A 12,891-nucleotide genomic window follows, 5' to 3' on the forward strand; every position below is an offset into this window, starting at 1 on the left:
ACAACTACCTCTCATCTTGAGACAACACTAGGACGATTGAAGCTTGTTGATGTCCAACTTCGCGGTAGCCTAACCCAATATATCATTATTCAGAGGGAAAAGAACTTTTATCCTCTCAGCAGAACTGCCAGAGATGATCTTGAAGTTATTGAAAGATTGAAACAGGCTACCAACGTTAATGCCAAATTTCTTAAACCATACCAAGCAAAGCATCACATTGATTCAGTACTATTCGACGAATACATCCAAGCATATCTTAATGAAGCACAGGAAATTATGTCTGTTATGCATGCCCACGATGCCTCTGATGACGACGAACCCATACTCACTGCTGAGGAACAAGACTTTTTGGGAACACAAGATGATCCTCCATCATTTTCTTCAAATGTCTCGGTGGTACTCACAACACCATATGAGATCCCAGCAACAGTATTCCATCAAGAAATAATCTTATCCACCATCCTCGATCTTAACCACAGATGTGATAGTTGAATATCCACTACCAAAAATTATGTTAACCTCTGTGACTGAGGTTCTCCAATCCTTATCGGATTTTGAAGTTGTCCAACATCCTTCATCTCATGCTGACACCACTAATGTTGTTTCTTCTTCGGAAATTATTCTCGAAAAAGTTTTACCAACAGGTGAGTCAAGAGACAGACTCAAAAGATAAACAAATTTCCTCCAATGCACACTGAAATCTTGGAAAACGTTCATGAAGTCTCTCTCGTCTTTTTGAAAAATGAAGGAAACACTGAGACTCAGGATTTCATCTAGATCACCTCATCTGGTGTCAATTATGCTGCTTGCAAAACCATTACAACTGACCAAAGTAAATCTCTCCTAACTCTCTCCGAAAAATATCCTAAAGACAGTTTAGAAGACCTAATTGAACATTTGTGACTTACCGTGCACACGTTGAACAATCGCATTCAAGGTCAAGATGCTGAAATCGCTGATGCACGATCCACTCTCATCTCATGCCTGAATGGTTTCTCGTCTGATTTTCAATAATGTGTCACTGAATTAAAGAACTACAAGAAGAGAAACTTAAAAGCTATGGAGGCGGTCGCTGATAAAGTAACTCAAAATGTGCGGCACACAAATGATCACACCAAAGTTTGCCTATCCATGCTTCAAGCTGATTTAATTGCTCATATCGACTATCGCATCAACTATTTTCAAGCCTCAGTCTGAGCTCAACTTATAGAGACCATGTCTCATCTAAACAGTGGTGATGCAAAAAAGCGAAAGAATTGATAAAATCAGCTGATATAGAACGACAAAAACGCAAACACGAAGCATCACAACACAAGAAAAGAAAATCTGAAGTCAAGAAAATTAGAGGTGGTAGTAGCAAAGGCAATAGTTGGTTCAAAAGGTAAATATTATTATGCTTATATTAGTAGGTGTAATAGGATTTACATTTCGTTTTGATGTTGCATTGTAACAGCTTCTATATCAATGAAATTCAATTTCGCAATGAATTCATTACTCTGTTTTAATGATTTACCTTCGTGGAATAGGTTTTGTCATCACAAAAAAGGGAAAAATTGTTGAATCCTAACGTTTCGTTGTAACAAAACAATATATCATTTTTATAGGCTTTCCACAAATTCATTGGAAAATAGGTACATGCAAACCGATCGCAGAGACATCAACCGCTTTATGATAAGATATCTACTGCTCAGGATGTCAACTGGTCACATAAAGACATCTACCGACATGAATATATCTACCGATTATACATGTCTTAGCATTACAACTAGCTATCAGATGTCAACCGAGTACAAAAATACATCAATCACTTAAGAGATGTCTACCGATATTCTAAGCCACAAATTTTGACTAACGGGTCTTTGAAATGAAAACTTAAATGCAAAAGGACAAGCATTTAAGGACCCGTTTGATAAAAACTTCAAGCTGTATACAGCATTTATTTTTGGAGACACATTGAATGGATAAAATGGCAACTCAAGTACAAATATTCAAACTCTAGCAGACTTTACTCCACCTAAAGAGAAAACTACTCTGATAAAGTATCTTCTCGATAAGACATCACTCACAACGCTGACAAAACAACAAGGGAAAAATGCAGATATCGAAGAAAAAGAGACGTTGGAGATTATATATCAGAGAAAAATGCGAAGCAAAATACAACGATGAACAAACGAAAGAATTTTCTAAGTCACACTACAACAAAAATGCTCAAACACAACACTTAAAAGATAACGCTTTTTACAAAAAACGTTGTTGTTTTTTAAATTACAACACTTTCTGTGAAAAGCGTTGTCTATATATATTTTATATTCATCAAAGACAACGCTTTTTTTAAAAAGCGTTGTCTATGAGCATTTTTTTAAGTCAAAGACAACGCTTTTAAAAAAGCGTTGTCTATGAGCGCTTTTTTTCTATGTACAACAACGCTTTTTAAAAAGAGTTGTGGATGAATCTTTTTTTATTTTTATTTTAAATAATAATAATAATAATAATAATAATAATAATAATAATTAAAATACATATACCCAACCCTTCACATTGAAAAAATAAACCCAAAATCCCCACACCCTTGTCGTCGATTTCTACCTCTCGTTTTTTATCTCTTTCGAATCCAACTACTGCTTTTCCATTATTCGCGATTTTTGCCGCTTAGCCGCAAAAATCTTGTAGTTGACGAGCTTGAAGAAGGCCTTGACGAAGGACATCTTGTAGTTGACGAGCTTATTCGCAGTCCGGATCCTTGCTCTGGTACTTGGCGACTCCGGCGACGAGGCGGTGGCCATAAGGTCTAGGGCTTTGCAACATCAACACATGACCATCGGTGCCATTAATGCTCACCCCTACCTTCTATCGTAGTTTCTCGCAACCAAGCCGTACGTGTTCCATTATTTTGGCCCCTCTTTAGCCCTAACTTGTACACCCCTCTTTTTTTCCCTTCATATGTCTTCTTTGATACATGTGGGGGAGGATTTATATATTTTTAATGGATTTTTGTTTACTTGGGCTTCTGTTTTTTTTAGTTTTTTTTTAGCAGGACACAGGTGTCGGAGCTGGTCAAGGAGAGGTGGCGAGAATGGGGGAAACTTTTGAATTCGGTAATGTCGGCGGATGGAAAATGAGAGATGAAGAGCATGGGAGTATATCTAAATTCATAATGATTTATTCGGTTTTTTTGTTTAACAGATTGATCCCCTTCATCGGTATGGGCACAATCTACATTTATATTATGCAAAAAGGTTGGATTCTCAAAGCAAAGAGCCCTTCTTTTACTGGTATATATATACGCACAATTGATAATTAATTAGATATAATTTTGTGTTTCTACGTTCTAATAACAATGCAATTTGTGCAGGCTTGATGTAGGATAAGGAAAGGATGCTAATCTCGTTTTACCCTTTCATGGGTCTAAACCGAATAAGTCTCGATAGGTACTGAAATTTGAGATTGACACATCACATCTCTACCTTTATAATGGTAGAAGAGCTTCTCAGTCAATTAAAGTAAGCTTCAATAATAGTATTGTATCATTTTTCCAAGTTTAAGTTTGTGGAGTCTTTATTAACACATTATAATAATCAAATTGAAGGAGCCATTATGGCAGGGATCTTCACTTGGAGTTAGGGTTCGAGCTCTTTTTATTTTATTTGAAATTAATTATCAACTATATATAGGCTTCAATTATGATCAAACACATTAGCTCATTTAATATTAAATAAATTATTATCTAGTAATGTTGATGAATTTGTCAGACTTGGTAGCTATTGATCGTGATTTGGATTCCAATTCGGCTCTAAAGTATATTTGAACATGTGTTTAGCTTGACTAGTCTTTGATACTTTTAAAGATGAATCAAATGATATTTGAGTTTGCTTCATAGTGAGATTCGAACCTCCGGACCTTTTGAAGGTTGATCTCTTTGTATTTTCAGTTGCTTTTATTTTATCCATCAAAATGCTCATTAATATTTTTTATCAGTAGCTGTCTTGGTGATTTCACTATTCCATGTTTCATTTGATAGTTTTACAGTGATGATCTTATTTATTCTTCTTCCAATCTGTTAAGTTTGTGGTTGTTAATTTTGAGCAGAAAGAGGTAGAATTTGTGTTCAACGACATCCCAACAGCCTATCAAACTACGGTAGACAGAGAGTAAATTAACACGTAAATATATGCCTAATAATGTTACATTAACAGCCTAATATACATGCCTCGGGAGATTGTTCATGTGCTCTGCTATCCACCATTGGATACATCCGTTTTCCAGATATTGAGCACCTGTGTTTTGGTATGTCCCTACATGTTGTGCGTAAGATTGATTTGATTGTTGTTGATATTGGTTAGATTGTTGTTGATACTGGTTGTATTGCTGTTGATATTGACTGGATTGCTGTTGATATTGACTCGGATGCTGTTGATATTGATTGGATTGCTGTTGATATTGATTGGATTGCTCTTGGTAGCCATTATATATAGTACGCTGCATATCCTGTGCTGGTATACCCGTAGGAATCAGTGTTCGGTTGTACAGCATACCCACTATAACCTTGTGTCATAATTGTGGCTCCTGAATTTGACGTGGAGGCACCAGAAGCTGCACTCATCCCATCTTGAACATTTCTCAAGGTTATCTCCACTTGCTGACCGTGAATGTAGTTGGAATCAGCCACAATTCCATTCTCCTTCGAACTATGATTCTCTCCTGGCATGCTCCATGGCACCGCAGCACATGTTGGAGAGTAATATGGTGTATCAGCTTGATGTGGATCAACAATCTGATGTTTCTGATACATGGAGGAGGAACAATAAACAAATTTTAATTCTTCTTCCAATCTGTTTCAATTCACACATTCAATTGTGCTCCCAACATTTTGTGTTTCTATTTAATTTTAGGTGATTGAACAAGAACAACTTCAATTGAGGAAGTAAGTTGACTTTCTATTTCTTCTTCTTGATTTTATATATATATATATATATATATATCTATTCTGGCTTTCAGAGACCAGTCATAATTGTTAATTAAATTCTACAATATATGATTGAAAAATAGAATAACAAACATACACGAAAATTTACTTCGTGATATTTTTGTTTGGATGTATTGTTTTGTTCTCTGATATCCCTGTGCCTTTTAGTAATTGGTAACTTTGGTACTGTAATTTTGCTACATGCTTAATTGAGGTTATCATGGTTTTCCTAGCATGTAGATATGGGACTATGCATGATAACGTCATCAACCTTAAGATTAGTGACAAACATAATAAATTCATCAAGGGCAGCAACTTCACTTTCCTATTGCTTCTTTCCTCACAGGTTGTTCTAGCCAATGGAGATATTATCAAGACAGGTTCCCGTGCCAGGAAGAAGAGTGCTGCTGGGTGCGTTTCTTTTAATTTTTTATTTTTGCTTTTTTCAAATTTCTTTCTACTCTGTATTTGTATCTTTGATGGGTAAAACTTATGTTTTATTAAACTTCATTCAGATTAGAAAAGCACAGATATAGCTAATTATTATGGCAAATTCTCTCGTGTTTAACTAAGAGAAACAAATAATTTTTCTTTGACAGCCCTGGCTCTTAAGCTTAGTTTCTTTTATTGTGTTTATCTAGTTTAGATGGTAGATGCTTCATGTCTGCACAAACTGCTTCTTTCCAAGCATAGTGACATTTAGTAATCAATTTTTTTGATTTATTATGCTGTAAGATTGAATGTTTGGATATATCTTGGTGTTTATTTGTCAAATCTGGTTGTAGAGGTTGATTCACAAGTCTTTCCATTTTGTTTGTAGCTTCCCAGTAGGCTTAAGTTGTAATCTGTATTTTTTTTCCTGGGACGTATGTACATGAATGCAAACTAAATATATGTCCAGAATTTTGATTACTCAGATTAATGTATTATATTTGTTAATGGTTTTTTGCATCTTTGTGGCATCCTAAATGCACTGTGCTTTGTTGGTTTAGAGTTTATCTTTAAGTTGGAGGGTTCTTTTATGCAAATGGACATTTATTATAATCCAAAAATTGAGTTTGCAAATGATCGCTGCTACATCCAAATTCCAATTCCCGTTCTTTGTAAACTTTGAACCCTTATTATCTAATTTCATTTCATCATCCCAAGTAAAGCTCTTAGCATTAATAGTGTAGCTTTTTAACATGATTCTCTTTTTTTTTTCTTTTATAGATTACTATGTCTCTTATTATTATTGACTATACAAAATTCAACTCTATTGAAAACAAGTACTATATACAAAATACAAAATGTTTTGAAAATTTGTTCTAGTTGTTGAGAAGACTAGGAAGCCGCAGATTATATCATTCTTACTCAATGCAAGTGCATGGTTATGTGCGCTCATCCACAACCGAGGATAGTGATTCGTTCACTCTATTTCATGGAATCAATCTCATACTATCTCCAAAAAATGTTTAAATTGTTTCTTTTGTGGCTAAAGCACATTGGTGGTTTACGATGTTTTTTTCCTTGCTATGTACCAGGTGAATTACTTGCACAGCCATGGACTTGCCCATACTGAGCTGAGACTTGAAAATTTACATATTAGCCCGGTGGATAGACATATTAAAGTAAGTATGAACTATTAATTATCTTCTAATGAAAACAAAGCAATTATAGTTGTTGCTAATCTTAGCTTTTGGTGTGTCATCCCATACTTGACTCGGTTAATCAGATCTTTTATCTTTCTGGTTTACAATAAGGAACCATCATTTTCTGTTACTTTATAATCTTAGGTTGGAATACTGGGAAATGCTTCCGATTTCCACGAGTCCAGTCCGGTTGATAGCAAACTTGATATCAACATGGAAAGACGAAAAATGATGATTGCGTTTGACATGAGGTTGGAAATCCAATCTGAAATTCTCGTGTTCTTGTTACAATCTAGAACCCGTGTTTATGACTTTCACCCCCCCCCCCCCCAACAAATGTGTTTGCTAGATGTGTTGGATTCATCATGGCCAAAATGGTTCTGAGGGACCTTATGGATCCCATGATTTTCTCACAGTTCAAATCATTTCTCTCCAAGGTATTATCAATTCAATTCCATATTAAAAATCATTTAGGATGATTTGCTTTAACAGAAACATCATCGTTCTCTTTTGTTTTCATCTTTCAGGAAAATAACCCTTCCTGCTTTCGTGAGTTTCTGACTAGTATTATCAATAGAAACTCTTCATCTGGAAAAATTGGATTCCAGGTTGGAGAACTTCCCCTCAACACATAATGTTGACTCCTAGTTTCCCCTTGTACCTACTTGTACTGAGGTTGTATCTTATTCGCAGATACTTGATAGAAATTGGGGAGCATGTTGGAACTTTGTTGTCCTTGCTTCTTGCAATGAAACCTTTGCAGAGAATAAGGTACCACTCCTTAGTTAGTTACTGTTTGGTGCTTTGTTGGTCCCATATTGACTAAATATTAGCTATGCAAAGCTATCAAGTGAGGAAAATATTTATATATAGTTGTTGCCAAGTTTATGCACCTCAAGATTTTCTGCATTTCATCATTAGTATATAGGAAAACTTGATGAGATGCATTTGGACACATCCAATTTTTTTATTAATTCAATTATGTTTGTACATCTGCAGTTGCTTGGATGCTTTAAGGCACCCTTTCCTATGTGGACCACGATGGCAAGTGGACCCAACAATGGACATGATTAGATGGAGCCTTGGTTCAACTGCAGTTCGAATTGCTGAGGAATATATTTATGGCAAGCAACATGTTTAATGAATACGTTCTCTCTAACTCATGTCAGTCACCCCTAAGCAATCCCAACATTTTAGTCTTCATATACATGATCTTAGATTTGAATGTCTTACATACTGATTGGATGTAAGGGCCTCTTAATTAATGGTGTGACTTGTGTAATGGAGAAACTCTTGCATGATTAGCTTTAATGAAAAAGCCGCAGGTTCTATGACTGTAATCATATTTTTTCTTCTGTCCTTATTAAGAAGCCTTTTTAGAAGATTGCTAGAAGCTTAGAAGTTATTCTTCTTTTTTTTAATGACTTGTATGAGATCAATAACGACAGGGAAGCAGCGAATCAATCAGAAGTTTTACCACACACCAATGCTTTCAGGTTCCCTCATTTTCAAAGGAATTTAAATTTTTACTTTAAAAAGGTCTAGCGTACTCAATGTTATCATCCACCTACCATTTTCCCATCTCCAATCTTGTTATTCATCATCTTGATTTCTCTTTAATTTCCTACAGTCTAGCATACTCAATGAAGAAAATGATGGCTGACAAGGCCTTGGTATGTCATTACTTATGGTTCTCTGTCAGGCTTTGTTTAGTGTTAATATTGTATTCTTCAAGAAATTGCTGATACAAATTGATCTACAGGTGCGTATGATTTCAGCTTGTGAAACTATGGGATCAGCAACTACCAATTGCAGTTATAAGACAGGAACTTTGAAATGGCCGAGATGAACATGAAGAATTCGATTATTTGTTATATTTGAATGATTTTTGTTATATTTGAATGATTTATAATATTGAAATATTGTATATTAGATTTAATTTTCAAAAATTTTGAATATTGAGTGATAATATTTAAAATTTGTGAATTAAATTTTTTTTTGTTTTTTATTTGAAAAAAGACAACGCTTTTTAAACGTTGTCGTAGGTGGAAAAAGCGTTGTTGTTACTAAAAAAGACAATGCTTAAATAAAAAAGACAACGCTTCTTTTTCAAATATCACAACGCTTTTTATGCGTTGTCTTTGCTCAAAACGACAACACTTTTTTAAGTGTTGTCTTTGATCGCGGCCTTGCACAACACTGCTACGACAACGCTTTTTTGTGACAAAGACAACGCGGAAAAAGCGTTGTCGTTTTTAGATACGACAACGCTTAAAAAAGCGTTGTCTTTTCTAAAAACGACAACGTTTTTTCCGCGTTGTCTTTGAGCGTGGTCTTTTACAACACTGGCTACGATAACGCTTTTTTGGGGACATTAACAATGCGGAAAAAGCGTTGTCTTTGGCAGTTTTTCTTGTAGTGTCATCTATCTTGAGCACTCGAAACATATTCAAACACTCAGTCGCTCACTCAACCCTTTGCAAAGCAGAAGCATATTTGATATTCAAGAGATCTTTCCAAGGGTCACCCAAATCCACTTTCTAATTGAAGAGCACCAGTCGTACTCTAAGGATTTGACATTCTGAGCTTCCTAACCTTATTCACATACAACATCTTCCGAAGAAGTTTGATAAGAACTTAGGATCTTATCAGTGTAAATCTAGGAGTTTCATTTTAGGAAGTGATAAATCCTAACTTGGAGTGAGTGTATTACAAGACTTTGTATTAACCAAAGTCTTCTAGTGTATCCTTCCCATGAGAAAAAGGGGTGACGTAGGAGATTAAGCTCCAAACATCCATAAACAAATCTTTTCATATTTACATCACTATCTTGTGTTAGATTTCCGATATTATCACCTAGTTTAGTGAGAGTTGTTTCCGCACTATCATCTATTAGCTATTATTCATCTAGGAAGTTGAGAGAAATCGATTAAGTAGACTAGCATCTGCTTAACTACATATCTTTAAGGTGTAAATTTTAATAGTGTGTATTCACACCCCCTGTAACGCCCCGAATTTATCTTAATTGAATTTATTTGAGATAATCAGAGATTTTAGAAGTCGGGGGATGATTTGTATTTGATCAGGGTCTACTTTGAAATTTTTGAATTTTTCAAGGACTAAAATGCAAAATTGGAGTTTGTTAGATATTTATAGCATGTTTTGGCTTTTCCTTCACTCCTCCATCTTGTCCATCTCGCCTCCCTCAATTGAAAAACTCCAAAAGCTTCTTCAATCTTTTTGATTTCATTTTCTGGTTGATCCGTCCGTTAGAATTTAATTTCGAAGGCAGATTCTTGATCCCGGCAGCGAGAGCTTCGTTCTATCGTAATTATTTCTCCAATCAGTTATACTTCAATTTTTGGATGTTTTTAAAATCGAATGAGTTTCGGTTATGATGTTCTTGAACTAGTTCTTATCGTTTATTCTCAGTTGGTTTTTAAAAAGAGTGTCGTTCGGAATTGTTATGATTTTTGGAAGATTATTTCATAAAAGTGGACTTTGAGATTTGTTGGATTGGAATTGTTTTTGATGTTTTAGCATTGTATTGAGTTGTTTGAAATGCTCTACTGATGTCTGTGTTTCCGATTTGATCAGAATATAGTTGTTATGCCGCCGATTTGAGTTTTGGGATTTTGATTCGTTTCAATTGTCTAACCATTGGCATTTAGGTTTGATTGTCGTTGTTGATATTTTTTTGCCTCCGAACAAATTCGTTTGAAGTCTGTTGAGCCCAGAGTTAGCAGAAGTCGATCGTCGAAGAGTTAGACGAAAAGCGGTAAAGAGTTTTACCTAGAACGTTTGTTTTAGTAGTTGTATGGATTTTGATATAACTTCTTTTTGTAGTCTGTTGAGCCCAGAGTTAGCAGAAGTCGATCGTCGAAGAGTTAGACGAAGAGCGGTAAAGAGTTTTACCTAGAACATTTGTTTTAGTAGTTGTATGGATTTTGATATAACCTCTTTTTGTAGCATATCCAGAGTTGGAGTTATTTGAATCGAAAGGTACAAGAAGACATCTTTTTAGTGGTATAGAACATTCAAGACAAATGGTTCTTGAGTTTCCCTTAAATCACATACTTTCATCAATAATTGTTCTAGAATGGGGAACTTGTATTTTGTTAATTAAATCTGGTTATTAGTTGAATTATGTATTAATACTTGTGTTTTATATGCATTCATCTCAAGCCTAAATCTTCGATTTCAGCGGGCTGTACGGCCCTTTTTGTTTAGATGTTTTGGGGGCTATATTGTGAGTGGTCTGGGTTGTAGAAGTTCACCTAGTGTCAGCATACTCCTTATAGTCGCACCAAAGTCTAGAGGATGGAGACACAGGGCCCCATCTCGATCGGGAGAGTCGGTGATTTGTTACGTGATCTCATCCTCGGGATCCCAAAGCATAGCAGCAATTCCTTGATTATCAGAGTTGATATCTCTATTTTAAATACATGCATTTCATTCGTATTAATATTGAATATGTTGTCTTTATATCATGTTATTGAGATATTACTTGTTATTGCATATTATGTTGCTTTTACTGGGAATATCATTCTCAGCGAAGTTATCCGGCTGTTGCTTTGTTTTGTATGTGTACTTGGCAATAGGTGGGGCAGGATTGAGTCAGTGGAGACTTCCTTAGCATCAAAATCAAGAGATAGAAGTAGAACTCGTTTTAGAAGTCGAACAGCATGTCAATTAATTTATATGTTGGAACATATTTAGAAATAGAACTTTTTTGATTATGTTGTATCGATTATGTGAGTATTGAGGTTTGCATGCTGTTGTTGCATGTATTTTGTACCTCATTGTGTATTTAATGGATTTATGTAGTTGAAGTTGGTAAGTTTATTTCTGAAAATCTGTTCTGTGTTGCCCTCGCTCGATCGGTAGAGTTTGACCGATCGAGCGAGATGTCTATAGCCTTTTTTCTATTTTTCAAAAATAACTTGCCCGCTCGATCGGTTGAGTTTTACCAATCGAGCGGAACTGGTCCTTGAGGCAGACAAAATCAAGGTAGAACTTGCCCGCTCGATCGGTTGAGTTTTACCGATCGAGCAAGGTACTGTTCACCTGAAAAATAAAAAAAAATTATTTGAATTATCTATTGGTTTATCTTAGCTTTTGTTTTAAGTACTCGAGATTAGATGTTTAGAACCGAGATCTCACATTAAGTGTTATTGAGACGTCCCGTATTCTAGAACATTTAATAAAATAGTTGCGGAAAAGGTTGGAAAAAATTTTCATAACTTAAAAGCCATACAGCGAGTGCATTACACCAATTCCAAAAGAATTTAAAATCTAAATCTTTAACAATAGAACTCATGACTCCGTGTTCACGAAGTCTAATAAACACTGATGCAACTCAATAACAAAGACCATTTAAAATACGGCACGTCAAAACTTACTACTAACATTTAAATAGGAAAAGGGAATGTGAATTTAATTAATTATTATATAAATAAAATACATTTGAAAGCAATTGAGAAACTCACTTAACAACTATCAAAATGAAATAAATATTTAAAAGACGAAACATTTGAAATCCTCAAAACTCGTCTTTAAAAGACTGACAATGAAAATAATTAAATCATTACTTTTAAACATCGTACATAAAATATTGTAACAACATAACATAAATAAATATAAGTAAATCTTTCTGCTTTAAATACATCAGAGCTTTTGAACTATTGTGTCATGCAATGTCTTCGCCTCTTTGACTCTTCAGCCATGCTACCAAAGCTTTTTAAATCAAAACTGCTAAACCATCTGCACCATTAAAGTATAGTGAGTCTAAAGGACTAAGCAAGATTAAAATATTCATATCAATATCATTATTGTTTCAAAATACTTTAAAATTAAAATAACTTGAACATACATAACATGATACCTTGAACTTGAGGAACTTTAACGTAAACATCATGGAACTTTAAACTTAAAATCTTGAACATGAACTTCAAAACTCTTAAAAGATGCAAGGAATTTAAACATGGACATCAACTTACTTAACTTTAAATCTTGAAAATAGACTTCATTCATATTCTCAAAACTTTACCATTTTATTCTTAAATAAACATTTGCACTTAACATCTAATAAATAAAATCATGCAACTTGGAAAAACATTAAACCATGAACATAACATAAAAACTTATCATTTTGGGGTGATGAATTATGTGAAATTGTGGCAACCGTCATAATGGGCACATTCATCTTTCTTTCCTGTTGATCAACAAAAATATGGCACTAAGCCTCATAACATTCGTTCATTCCTTTTTGGAGGCTCCTCCGAAGCTCATCCCGGA

General features: G+C 34.7%; 1 long non-coding RNA gene across 1 annotated transcript; it reads left to right on the forward strand.

The window, feature by feature from the left end:
• The first annotated feature begins 8,010 nt into the window (after positions 1-8,010).
• LOC140877577 (uncharacterized) lies at positions 8,011-8,482 on the forward strand. The gene is made up of 3 exons (XR_012149289.1): positions 8,011-8,090; positions 8,225-8,267; positions 8,357-8,482. It is a non-coding gene; the product is annotated as an uncharacterized lncRNA (long non-coding RNA).
• Positions 8,483-12,891: the final 4,409 nt, after the last annotated feature.

This window comes from Henckelia pumila, chromosome 1 (genome assembly GCF_033568475.1).
Source record: "Henckelia pumila isolate YLH828 chromosome 1, ASM3356847v2, whole genome shotgun sequence".
In the NCBI taxonomy this organism is placed as follows: Eukaryota; Viridiplantae; Streptophyta; class Magnoliopsida; order Lamiales; family Gesneriaceae; genus Henckelia; species Henckelia pumila.